The following is a 14,332-nucleotide window of genomic DNA, read 5'->3' on the forward strand; positions in this document are numbered from 1 at the left end:
AAAGTTTGACCCCACAAGAGAAAAAAGCTCTCGTCCAATAAGGATGCGTCTGTCATCATCCGAATGTGTTCTCGTCATTCTCCGTAAGTTTAAAAAGCTTAAATCCAGTGGTAAGTTCAAGCAGCTGTCGCTCTCTCCTGATAGAACACCACAGCAAGTGTCCGTTTATAAAAGTGTCAAAATGGAGCTGGAACGACGCTTGAGTGACGGTGAGACGAATCTGCGAATAAAATACTTCAATGGGTTACCGACAATAATTCAATCTAATTCGGAAAACTAGTTTATACCAACAGGTTTGATATGGATGATATGGCTGTCGGATTTAGTTCTTCGTTGTGTGTTTCGTTGTACTATCAGAATGCTAGAGGACTCAATACTAAGTTACCACAGTTTTTTAAATCAGTATGTGATTTCAATTATGATATGGTTTGTGTGAGCGAGACATGGCTTGGTGAGTCTGTTTTTGATGGGGAAGTTGTACCGTCGGGTTATACCATAATTCGTTGTGACAGACGGTTTCATGATGTTGGTAGATCTCGCGGTGGTGGTGTTTTCGTTGCATTTTCTGATAGCATTAGCTACAGGGTTCTGGATAATACTTTCCTGAGGGATTTAGTTCCTCTTATAGATGTCGTACTTTGCAGCTGCACCAAACCTTTTCCCTTCATTATTTGTCTTGTATACATTCCACCTGATGTACCTGCTTTTCAGCTTGAAGTCTTCACGTCTGCCCTAGAGCAGAGTTTTTTGAATAAAACAGTTTTAATGTTGGGGGATTTTAATATTCCTAATTTTGGTGACGGTTCCTCGAGCTGTCCAAGAGCGGTGGAGCTACGCGATTTCTGCAATCTCCTTGGATTTAGTCAGCATAATTCAGTGTTGAATAATAATAATAGAATCTTGGATTTAGTATTTGCCTGTGATGATGATATCGATGTCTTTGTTGACCGTTCTGATCTGCCATTCGTTCGTGAAGATCCATACCACCCTGCTCTAAATATAATGCTAAAGAAGTCCTACAAACGTCAGGCAAATTTTCCAATAGCGAATGATGTATTCTATAACTTCAAGAGAGCGGACATGGAAAGCTTACTTTCATCTATTGATGGCTTCAATTGGGACGAACTGAAGAGTTTTGATCATGTAGATGATGCGCTGGACTTCTTCTATGAAAAGCTCTTTCAAATGATTGAAGATCATGTTCCAAAGAGAAAATACACTCCTGCCAATAACCTTTTTCCTGTGTGGTTCACTGCGTCCATCAAGCGTAACATCCGCTTAAAAAATTTCTATCGTTCAAAATGGCTGCGGACTCGAAATCAAAATTGTCGTGGACAGTTTGTACGACTAAGAGCATTGATCAAGTCTGAGATTTCTACGGCTTATGATGATTATGTCACATCCATCATGGAAAAGATGAAGTTGGATCCGAAGATTTTCTGGAAATTTATCAACCAGAAGAAGAATTGCTCTAGAATACCAGGAGTGATGTATGTCGATGAAGAACCCCATGATGATCCTCAGGCAGTTGTTGATATTTTTGCTGAACATTTTTCCGAATTGAACGTTGAAGCTGCAGATGAACCGGAGAATATTCGGTACACCTCTGCTGATCAGTATCCTCCTGTAATTGTACCTGAAATCTTTGAAGATGAGATAAAGGCAATTATGTCCAATTTTCCAAACAAAACAACATCTGGAGATGACGGTATCCCATCGTTTTTCTTAAGAAATTACAGTGCTGTTCTTGCTAAACCGTTGACTATCATTATCAACTTCAGTCTGAGGAATTGCATTTTTCCTTCTCAGTGGAAGAGAGCACGTGTGGTTCCGATTTTCAAGAAGGGGAATAATGCACATGTCCATAACTACAGGCCAATATCTATCCTGTCAAATTTTGCGAAGGTGTACGAGGAGGTGTTATACAAGGACATATATTTTAGTGTTCATTCATATTTGTCCACACAACAGCACGGATTCATTCGAGGAAGATCTACCGTAACTAACCTGGCAACAATTTCACAATACATCACGGAGAGCTTGGACGAGGGTGGTCAAGTTGATGTTATCTACACTGACCTATCTAGAGCGTTTGATACTGTTGACCATAATATTCTGCTGAGGAAATTAACATCACTGGGTTTCAGTCCAGCATATGTGAGGCTTCTGCGATCGTATCTCAGGAGAAGAATGAATTATGTTTTTTACAATGGCTTCAAATCGTTTGAGTATGCTCTTTCATGTGGCGTTCCCCAGGGATCAAATTTGGGGCCATTGTTGTTTGTTATATACATCAATGATCTTCTAACCTCACTTAGATGTCCAGCATTGGCTTTCGCAGACGACTTCAAGCTCTACTTGAGAATCCGTGATGTGGCTGATTTGCTGTTTCTCCAGTCGTGCTTGGAATATGTTCATGGTTGGTGCTTATGCAACAGGCTTGTGTTAAATATGGACAAATGTTTCAAGGTCACATACACTAGAAAGTCAACTCCTCTATCGTATGGCTATCATATTGCTGAGAGGTTTCTCAGCAATAAAGATGAAATATGTGACCTCGGAGTTTTATTTGATTCCTCATTCAGCTTTATTCCGCATGTAGATCAGCTTTGTGCATCAGCTAGTCGAGCTTTAGGCTTTGTTTTTAGATGCAGCAGTGAGTTCAGGGATTGGTCGATATTGAGGAATCTATATTTCGCGCTGGTTGTCAGTAAGTTGGAGTATGCTCACTTGGTGTGGTTCCCTATTTATGACTGTCATTTGTCGCGATTGGAGCGTGTTCATAGGAGATTTTTTAAATACGTGTTGTTCAAGAGAACAGGGCGGTATCCTGAGCGTGGTGCAGACCTTTCTGATGTTATGGAGGAGTTGAGGATATCCTCGTTACTTGATAGACATGAAGAACAATGTGCCAGGTTTGCCCGTGGATTGTTAGCCAACAGGATAGACTCACCATATCTTCTGTCCAGGATGTCTTTCAATGTGCCGAGACTAGCAGCGAGGTCGACACCAGTTTTCTATTTACCTACGGCTCGGACTAATATTTCTGAACGATCTCCAGTTAACCGTATTTGTAAAAGTGCTAATAAACTGAGAGTTAATGTTTTTGGTTGAGTTTCGGGAAGTGAATTTTCAAGTGGGAAATGCATCATGTTGATGTGTTGAATTATTTTTGTGTATTCTGCACTGTATATTGTATATTATTTTTACCCTGTAATTGGGATATTCCTGTTGGGTAATAAAGAAATGTTATTATTATTATTATTATTATTATTAAAAGGGTTTTTTGAGAGCATTGAAAAAATTAAGACTGCCTTCGGCTGAAAGAGACCTCTCTGAAGACATTACTCCTTCAACTTTGGCTCTAAACTTGCAAGAATGCAGGTAAGAGGCTACAAGTTGAACCATGGAGAATGGAAAACCGACTGCAAGCAGTTTGTATAGCAGTTCCTACTACTCGGAGATCTTGTGGCATAGAGGAGTGTTGGCTTTGAAAACCAAACTGTTTCAACTGTATGACCTTCTTTCCTTCAGTTATTGCCTTCAATCTTTTCAAAATTACCGCTTCCGCAATCTTCCCTATGCATGAGAGAAGACTGATCAGACGGTAATTTTGCAGGAAATTTTGTGTCTTTGCCGCTCTTGTGGATTCAAACCACGTAGGCTGTCTTCCATTCCTTTGGAAAGTGCCTCAGTATTTTCGTCAGTGCTACTAAGGCATTTCGAGGGAGGTTTCGCAACGTCAAGTTAGAGATCTCGCCGTTTTACCTCTGCTTGACATTATGGTGTTCTGGATTTCCTGAACAGATGTGAAACCAATAGCTTCCATCGCTTACTATTTCAAGTCTCTTCTCACATTGTGGTTGACGTCCTCGATGTGGTCCAAATCCGCATTGTACTAATTAGGACTGCATTGGCTTCTCAGGTTATCTGCGAAAGCTTCAGCCTTTTTCTCTGGATTATATACCATTCCTTGTAGTCCGTGAATCGATGGGGTTGGCATCCTATCTGAGGGTAGTGCTCTGGCCATTCACCAAACGATGTTGTCTTCTTTGGAGAGAGATTAGTTCTATAAGCTTCCTTGACTCTTGCATTGTGCTGATTGAACACCCAACAGTCCTCAAGGCTGAGTCTGTTCTGAGCTCTACGCCTCGTTCTGTGCTTCTCCTTGTTTAGCTTCTCGATATCTTCTGAAATCGTGATCTACTGACTAGGGAAAGAAGAAACTCGTCCAATGAAGTTTTGATCTCGACGGCTGAGTCCAGTTCCTTGGAGTCAGATATAAGCTTAATTGGACCCATGTTTTTCATCATTTGGTTCTTGACAACATGTCAATCTGCTCATGACTTAGTTTTCGGAGGATCCTGAACATGATTCTGGTGGATAAAATTAACCTTTTTTGTTTTGCAGCTGTGAATATTACTTACACAGTCAACAGCTTCGCCTCTATTTTTCCCCCATAACGCCTAAAAAACCCACCAGTTGATATCGCGCACTAAACTAAGATTTTCTCAGCAAATCAGTGAAGTATCGACTCACTGATATATTATAATTATAATTATAAGCATTTAATGATTTCACAAGGCTAATGGTAATGTACTTCTGTCCATTCAATATCAACTGATTGACTAAGGAGAAAAAAATCTATTCAATCCTTATTCCACCTAGTAGGCTATAGAATTTCTGACACTCTGTATACACAATTCTAAACTATAGATGATTCTCAGTACGCGATCTAGGTATCCATGTCCTTTTAGGAAACATACTCATCATTCTCTTCATCATAGCAAAAGTTGCTCCAACAACGTTGCCATATAGTCCAATATTTCCCCAACTTGAAATCGTTACCGTTGCAACTATAAACCATCTTGAGAATGTAGATCTACATCAGAGGGAAAAGGGACGCAAGCATTTCCATTAAACGGAGATAATCGTTCCTCAACAAAAGTGGATTTTCATGAGGCGCCCGGATACGTCCATTCGTTTCGCCATCAGCGATAAAAAATAACCTATTTAGCGGGAAAAAAAGCGATATTTCTCCCTCCGAGAAGTTTATAGTAAGGAGAGTAGGCCCGTACGCTAATTCGTATGCGAAATCGTCCTCCTAGGCGCATCACGTGATTTACGGGACCCCGAAATATGCATTATCCAAATTCGTGTTCCGTCTTTTTTATCGCGAGGGGGGGCAGGCTGCAAATCATCGGGTTTGAATGTGTCGGACCGGCCCGAAGTGGGACGAAGTGCCCCTGGATTTTTTTTCGGGTCGAGTTGAGAGGTTCGGGAAATATTGGAATATTCCAATGGGATTTTTTTTTTCGATATGAAGGGATAGTTTGAAGGTTTTTTAGATTCCTCTTATCAAATAAAATACTTTTTTTATTTGTCATGTCTCCAGATTCGGCTCAGGTGAAAAAATACAGTCTGTTTAAGTTAAAAAAAAATTGTTTTTCTTTTGAAACTTTGACATGATCATTCATAATGAAATTAAGTTTTCTATATGGTGTTTTTTTTTTAAGTATATAACTTTAAGTTGGCATTACTGTTCAAGATGGCGACCGATTTAACAGCTGTCAAGTGATTTATTCTCAGTTTGGTTTGGCAATTAATCATGATTAAGACTCACGCTTGAACAACGCTCGCAAATAGTGCAATTTTATATCGAAAATAATGCTTCTGTGCGGAATACGTATCGCGCACTATGTCCATTTTATTTTGTTTAGCGATGAAGCACACTTCTGGTTGAATGGCTACGTCAACAAACAAAACTGCCGCATTTGGAGAGAAGCTTATCCTCAAGTGTGTGTCGAAACACCGTTACATCCAGAAAAACTGACTGTTTGGTGCGCTTTATGGGCTGGTGGAATAATTGGTCCGAACTTCTTCAAAAACGATGATGGCCAGAACGTTACAGTCAATGGTGATCGGTATAGAGCCATGATTACTAACTTTTTCATTCCTGAATTGAACAACCATGATGTCTAGGAGCTGTGGTTCCAACAAGACGGCGCAACATGTCACACAGCTCGTGCCACAATCGATTTATTGAAAGACATGTTTGGTGACGGCCTAATTTCACGTTTTAGACCTTTGAATTGGCCTTCAAAATCTTGTGATTTAACACCGCTAGACTAGTTTCTGTGGGGCTATGTAAAGTCATTGGTCTATGCGGATACGCCACAAACCCTTGACCATTTGGAAGACAACATTCGCCGTGTTATTGCCGATATACGGCCACAAATGTTGGAAAAATTCATCGAAAATTGGACGTCCAGATTGGACTACATCCGAGCCAGTCGTGGCGGTCATATGCCAGAAATCATTTTTAAAATGTAATGCCACAAGATTATCTTGTGGATAAATAAAATTCATGTCAATCGAATAATCCATCGTTGTTTTATTGCAATTTAAAGTTCTATAGCTCTAAAAAAAACACCCTTTATTATAAATAACGATTATCTAGTTATGTGGCAAATCTGTCATACCTTGTAGAATAAAATCGTGCTCGAATATCTCAATGATTTCCCGGTTATATTTCATTATTGTTTGTTGGTACTCGGAACTCAGCTGACATGGATGTATCTATTATCTGTCAAATTTGTGATACAGAAAAAAGTTCTGCCAACCAACATTTGGATGAAAAAAATCCTCAAACGATATTTATCGAAATATTCCATTAATTTCAATAAAAATTCAGTGAATTAGAGAAAATAATTTATAATACTCATTCATGTTCATTCTCAACACTCGTTCATTCAAAAACTCGCCACTTCGGGGCTGCTTTTTGAATTTTAAACTCGTGGAAGAATACCAATGCCTTCTGCAATTGTATTATAAATAACTATTCAGTTACTACTTTTAGTCTACGTCGTCAGAACGAATTTTATAGAATGGTCCACCATTACCAAGTCCAGTAAAACTAACAAATACCGACCCGTTTCAGACATTCCAAACACGTCGAATTTTTTTTTCAAATTATCAGGCATCAACACACACTCGGGAAAAATACACCGGGTATCGTATAACTCACCGAGGGATCTTCCCGGTCAAGTTCATCAAGTGGTGCCATCTATCACGTTCAACGTAAAAAAATACCGACAAGCGCAAAAAACGACGGGCATACATTTATTTTAATATTTTAATGTATTCAAAAAACCAAAGGAGTAAATCTAAGTCTGCTTTGGACGTGGAACGGGCAACGCATATTTTAAATCTTGAATTATGGCGCGGCGCATTACCAGAAAACATCTCAAAGAGGCGTGTATAACACACGAATATCTCGGGAAAGGTTCAATTCTTGGGTTTCGTTTACCGCTTCTTGGCGTGGGGTGGGCAATCTTGAAATTCCGAGATTGTTTGAATGAGTAATTTTGTTGACGATGAGGATTTATATGGAAATTTGCGATTTATTTTTTAAATGATTAACCTTTGGAGGATTGTCCCCATTCATCTTCAATTTCGATATGAATTCAATTCCGTTTGAGTTGTCCTTTTGGATCTAATATTTTGGTTCATTTATCAATTGATAAATCCTTGAAATCATTCTAGGAAGAAATTGTAATCCTCAAAATCCAAAATAAAATATTTAAACATTTATATAAATATTGTAACCACTGCTAAGATTGATTTTCCTTAATCGAATATAGTTCCAATCTTCAGCAGTCATTCTCTTATTTATCAATGAATTTTCAACATAATTCTCCTCTTTGCAACAGTAGTAGATGGAGTTTTATAACGCTAATATAAGCACCTCTATCGACCAGTAAAATTTTTTATAATTGTCGAAATCAGTTGCATTTGTTGGAAGATGAATCGGGTAGTCTGGGGTATTCACCTATTTTGTTTGGCAAACCTTCAAACTTGTTTTTGCAATCTGACTGCGTATTTTTTCAATTTACAAAAAAATCATTTATTCCATTACCTCTTTCTGCAGAACTATGTACTATTCAGAAATGCTCTATTTACAAAAGGGCTAATTCCAATTCCAAGACATTCTCTATAGTTATCCTTATCAGTTCATCCAATCTTAACGTCCCAGCAAAGCAATGCAATGGTTGCAACCTGAAATAACTGGAATTTATTTTTTAGTTGAAATTTTTTGAAATATCTTTGCCATTAAGAACTTTTCATTTGATGATCCGATTAAAAATTGATTCATTTGCGATCTAGTAAAAACGATAATGCTGAGTATGATCATAAAAGGAAATATCAAATTTGCAAAACTGTAATCGTAATTGATAGTTGGACTTGGTCGATTTGATGAACATACCACCATGGAGACCACAAGCTTATATACTAGAAGAGGAAGAACTGCTTTGTTAGTATAGAAAAAGTTAGGGCCGAGTTAAGAAAAAGTTATGGCAACTGATGCCACAACTTTGTCGGAGGAGGGAGTAATGTAATAAATCGGAAATTCCTAAATTATTCAAATTATTATAACATTAAAATGATATACATCGTATTTAGAGGATCCGATAAAGATTAAGGAAGGAAAGCAGTATTGTTTAGAGACTCATATTGAGAAGGGCTCAGAACTTATACGTCGGTCACTAAACCGGACATAGAGCAAACAAATTTCTTACAGTATTAGGGTAGCTTTCACTGAGTTCAAGTCGATTAGAAGAGAAGATTTAGTTGACACGAAAATTGAATGAACAAGTATTTAAAGCTAGCAAAAAAAAATTGTTTTGGTTCTAAGAAAGAGCGAGCTAGGTAAGAACTGAAGATAAGTATTAATGAAAGTCAAACAGAAGAACAGATGATTGGGTACTTTCTTTGTTTAAGTTTTTCTCAAATGTCTGCATTTAACCAATTCTGAGCCAGGAATGAAATTATTGGATTCAACTTACTGATGAAAAGTGAGATTAATGACATGTTACAAATCAGAAAGTTTAGCTTTCAGATTTCATATCAGAACATTGATTAAAGCATGTTGAAACCAAAATCTATTAACCAAGTTTCGTGATGAAATCAATTTAATATGAAAAAAAAAAGTTTTTTCAGTTTTTATATGTAACTAACGCATAACAGTACAGGACCTTCAATTATCCAGGGTACATCAAGTACTAATGGTCATATAAACCAACAGTCAGTTGTCCTTATAGCAACGCGAGCGTAAACAAACAGATCGTCATCGCACCCAAGAAAACGCGAACTTTCCACCGCGAAAGATTACCATCTGCGTCCAGCAACCAGACCATCCATCTCCCCCCAACATGAACCAGCGAAGACCAACGAAACCCATTGTCTAAGCGCTCCCTTGATTAGGAGATGATAAACGACGATCTCCGACCCATTGTTCATCCTGTCAACTTTCATCCAATCTCCGGTTTTCACACCAACCTCTCTTCCTCGATTCCAAGATTTCCAAGATAGTACAGGCGGCCTCGACCGCGACTCGTACTACGAGGAGGTACTACACAACACGCTGCTGACCGCCATATATAACCCTGCTGGATATTTTCCCTGCTCCGATACAAGAAATACGACAGCTGTCCAACGGCGTTTGTATGAAGACATCGCCGTGTTATATACACGTACAGCGGACGCCAGAGTTATGGTCGCGCGCAAGTATGGCATTTCATATATATATAGTGTGAGAAACAAAGATCGTAAAGCGCGAGGCTGTCATAATTTCTCGCATGGTATGGCCGTGCGGATTTTTGTGGGTGAGGTGTGTGAGAGGAGTAAGGGGATCAGGATGAAAATTCTGCGTTACCTAGTTGAGATTTCTGTATGGGAGAATGAGGGGAAAAGAGTCGAGTTGCGTGGGTGGCAAAGTGAAAGGGTTTTGGAGTGGAATGAAGTATAATAATGTGGCTGAGTAGTGGAGATATTTCCACTTTGTGCGGAAAACTAGCCTATTGCAATTAATATGAATGGTCATCATGAATTCCATCACCTCCAACACATGTGGACAATTCTAACGTCATTCAATAGGAAATAAAGAGTCTCCCACTGCAATATTTCTATCATTGCGTAATACTAATAGATGAAAGAAAACGGTTATAGAATAAATAATGGTTGCTGGAACGAAATTGACTTTTGCATATTAATTCAATCAATTTCAATTTATAATAATATGGCGCCTACATCCAACACACTACATTGCGCAAATGTGCGAATTGATCATAGATAATTTCATGGAAATCTATGGTGTTGGAACCGTAGCAAAAGCAGCATTTTGGATGATATCGATGTCCATCGTTAAATGCAAATCCTCTTCTTTACAAAGAAATAAATATGCATTGACCTATCTTAAGATATACTCGTACATTTGCAGAGTTCACTCAGCATCCAGAACAAATAATTCACTTATTCAAACCACTTTCTAGAAATAGGACGTACGTTCAAATAAAATTTGGGAATTCTAACAACTTCGATATTTCATATAGAACACCCTGTATAGTGCAGAAAGATAGATAGATAACTATCATTTATTGCCGAGCAAATGGACATCGACCTTGGGTCGATTGTTCTTTCTGGTAATAGTGAAAAAATAATTGTTAATGTTAAATTCTAATTATATTAAATAAGGTCTGTATTGGGTGTTTTCTTGAAGAGCTGTGGTTGTGATCATCTTTGTAGAGGGCTAATACATCCTCTAGTTTTCTAAGTTTTTCAACAAATCTGGTTAATAGTTTGTTTAGTCTGAATCTTATTGGCTTAATCTTGGTGCTTGAATGAATGGGATAAGACGTTTGGTGGATTGTGGAGTATAAATTCCGGGTGCCTCATTCTTGTAATGGTTCTAAGCGCTGTTGTTTCTCCTATTTCTACATTTATCAATGCTGGTCTTTAGCAGTTGTTGTATATTGTGGGGCGGCAAATTATAAATAGATTTTTGCTGCGGTAATTGTTGCCCAAGAAAAAACCTTCTTCTTCATGTTCTTGGTGTGCACATTGAAATTAAATTTATTTTCAATTTGTACTCCCAAGTATTTTATTGAAGAAGCGAAAAGGATAGTTTTACCATCTAGTTGAAAAGTAGATAGGGATTCACGGTTTGGCTTGATTTTCAAGCTTCTTGGCGTGAGATTGACTTGAGATCAAGTCAAGCTCAAGTCAAGTAGTAGTTTTTCAATCTCAAGTCGGGAAGTCGAGTCAAGTATTTATTTATCAAGTACTTTGATCACATTAAGCTACTTGATTTTCAGCAGTTTTATTTTGTAGTGTCACATCAATAAAAGAATGATGAAATGAGAAGAAACCTTGCAAAAACACTTGTTTATTAAACTTATTCTATAAAAGAACCGAAAATATCAACTTTCTGGAATAGGAACATAATCATAACGAAATAAAAAATAATAAAAAATTAAAGTTTCTTTTTATTGAGAAACCTCCAGGCTTTGTTTGATTTCATAATTTTCCATCCAGGACCCAAGACACATGAGGCATCTTATAGATTTGTCGCCTATCCTTTTGCGAGTTTTTGTAACTGTAAGAGCAGCTCTGGAAAATTGTCTCTCAACAGGAGCTGAAGATGCTGGCGTTGTTAAAAAAGTCCTTGGCCATTTTGGCCAAGTTTGGAAAGATATCTCTGAAACTACCAAAATCTTTCAATAGATTTCATAGAAATGTGAGAAACTACAAATAAAATCACACTGGCAAATGCTTCAGTCTCTCGGTGCTCGAGGAATTCCCTTATTTAGTCTAAGCGAGCACGAGATTGCAGAAATATATGCCGTGCGATGCGTGCATATTAAGCTCAAGTAATATCAAGTCAAGCAATAAATATCTAAAATCAGGTCATGTCAAGCTCAAGCGAGCTTGATTTTCAAGTCATGTAGTTGGTTAAAATTTCAAGTTTCTTGACTTGAGGAATTCCTACGGCCAATACGTAAAAATTCTGTGTTTTTTTTAAACATTTTGAACGTTTTCATTACAATTTGAGCCATCCCAATTCCGTCCAAACCAACTCAACCTGCATAACCTATCTCTCCGATCGTCGAACGAACCAACCTAAATACATCTAGACTAGAGCGGCCACTTTCCTCATTGTAAACGCACAAAAGGCCGCTAGAAATATGGACGACGGCCGTTCCTACTACCCGAACAATATGGGCCTGCGTGTCCGACTCGAATAACGCCAGATTGATGTCGGTCCCCGGAGAAAAAATGGCAGGCAGGTAACCCCCCCGTAATTGAATTTCAGACACTGTTCAGAATTCGCCCCCATTGTGAAGGATCTGCGTTTGTCTTTTATAATATATTGGACGATAAAGGAAAATTACGTGGGGACTCTGTTTGCTTGCCAAGGTTGCATTTTTCGGGGGGTTTTGGGGATGGAACCGGATGGTTTGTATTAAAATTTAGGGGTGGACCGGGAGGGGATGATCGGTTAGTGGTTTTTGATCCGCAGGAAAGTGCCTGCGGAGGATTTGATAGATTTGGTTCGAATTTGGAATCAAAAGGATATTTTTGCGAAATTTCGTATTAATCGATTTGTCGAAATGCAAGCAAACTGCATTTTTTTTTTCAATGAAAAAGTTTACTGTATTGATGAATTCAATTCTTATTCATTATTTTTCAACCGATAAACAGAAGCGCTCATACAATGAAAAGTCGTTCATCATAATATTGATAAATTTTTTTCATTTTGTTGGGTTCATTACTTGACTGGTTTTACTTTGTATTAATGTATTATTGCTCATTGTAGTAATGCGTAGCAGTTTATATACGACTTCATACATCTAATATGAACAAATTTCATCAAGACCTCTCATCTAGGAATTCACGGCTTGGCTCGATTTTCAAGCTACTTGGCTTGAGTATGACTTCATTTCAAGCCAAGAAGTAGTTTTTCAAGTCAAGTATTTATTCATCAAGTACTTGCATCATGTCAAGCTACTTGATTTTTAGCAGTTTTATTGTGGAGTGTCACATCAATAAAACATTATTAAATGAGAAGGAACCTTGCCAAAAACACTTTCATTTATTAAACTTATTGTATGAAAGAACCGAAAATATCAACTTTTTTGAATTAGAAACATAAATTAAATCATCACAAATTAAAAAAAAAAATAATAAAAATGGAGTATCTTAATATTGAGAAACAACCTCCAGGCTTAGTTTGATTTCATAATTTTCTATCCAGGATCCAAGACACATGAGGCATCCTATAGATTTGTCACCTTACCTATTGCGGGTTTTTGTAACTGTAAGAGCAGGTCTGGAAAATTGTCTTTCAACAGGAGCTGAAGATGCTGGCGTTGACAAAAAAATCCTTGGCCATTTTGGCCAAGTTTGGAAAGATATTTCTGAAACTACCAAAATCTACCAATAGATTTCCTAGAAATGTGAGGAAACTACTAATAAAGTCACAAGGGCGAATGCTTCAGTCTTTCGGCGCTTGAGGAATCCCCTTATTCATTCTAAGCGCACACGAGAATGAAGAAATATATGCCGTGCGACGCGTGCATATCAAGCTCAAGTAATATCAAGTAGCTTCATATAAAGTCAAGCAATGAATATCTAAAATCAAGTCAAGCCAAGCTCAAGAATGTAAATTTTCACGATCTTGATTTCCAAGTCAAGCTACTTGGCTTTATGAATCCCTAATGTCAATATATTGACCTCATGCCACATAAAAATATCTACATTTCGAGGAGTTATCCGAATATTGCCCCTTCCTTCTTTACCAACACTGCAAACCTTGCTTTCTCAACACATAAAGAAAGGACAAACCGATGACAAACTTCACAATAACCCGATCTATCGAATACACACATCAAACGCGGCAAAAACCATGGCAAGATCGTATTTATCTCAATTTGAGTCGGCCTTTCGAGAGTATATCTAGGATCTCCTCAAGCTCCCAGCTTCGATACAGACACAAAAGGGATGCGAGAATGCAGATTCACGTCTGAGAAACATATATACACGAGCCATTAATATTTGATACGTTTATTGGAAAAATATTGCCCTGAAAGTTGTCAGATAATAAAACAAAAGTCAATAAATTATTGAGCCCCCCCGAACAGACGGATACGCCAAGGACAGGGGCGGACCAACCCTTTCAAATGGATTTGAAGCACTATAGGTATACAAAAAGTAAAGAGATTACAGCACTTTTGCGTCCGAGTCTATCAAAGGTAGAAAGAAGTAAGCTTTGTGACGAATTTCAGGATGGGAAAAATTTTTGGACTCCTAAAATGGATTTCGAACAATTCTGAACAATTTCAGATCTTCCGGACAGAAGTTGAGCAATACGCAATCGTAGAAAGGAATTTCCGAGATCTTGGTATCTCGATAGAAATTATTACAATGACTTAATTCTTATTTGATGAAATTTACACAACAGAAAATAGGTATATTATCTGTTTTGAAGATTATT

General features: G+C 37.8%; 1 protein-coding gene across 2 annotated transcripts in view; it reads left to right on the forward strand.

The window, feature by feature from the left end:
- Positions 1-14,332, forward strand: part of LOC123680847 (homeotic protein ultrabithorax) — a 270,094-nt gene that overhangs the window by 211,328 nt on the left and 44,434 nt on the right. The gene's annotated exons all lie outside the window — the stretch shown is intronic.

Source organism: Harmonia axyridis, chromosome 1 (genome assembly GCF_914767665.1).
Source record: "Harmonia axyridis chromosome 1, icHarAxyr1.1, whole genome shotgun sequence".
Classification (NCBI taxonomy): Eukaryota; Metazoa; Arthropoda; class Insecta; order Coleoptera; family Coccinellidae; genus Harmonia; species Harmonia axyridis.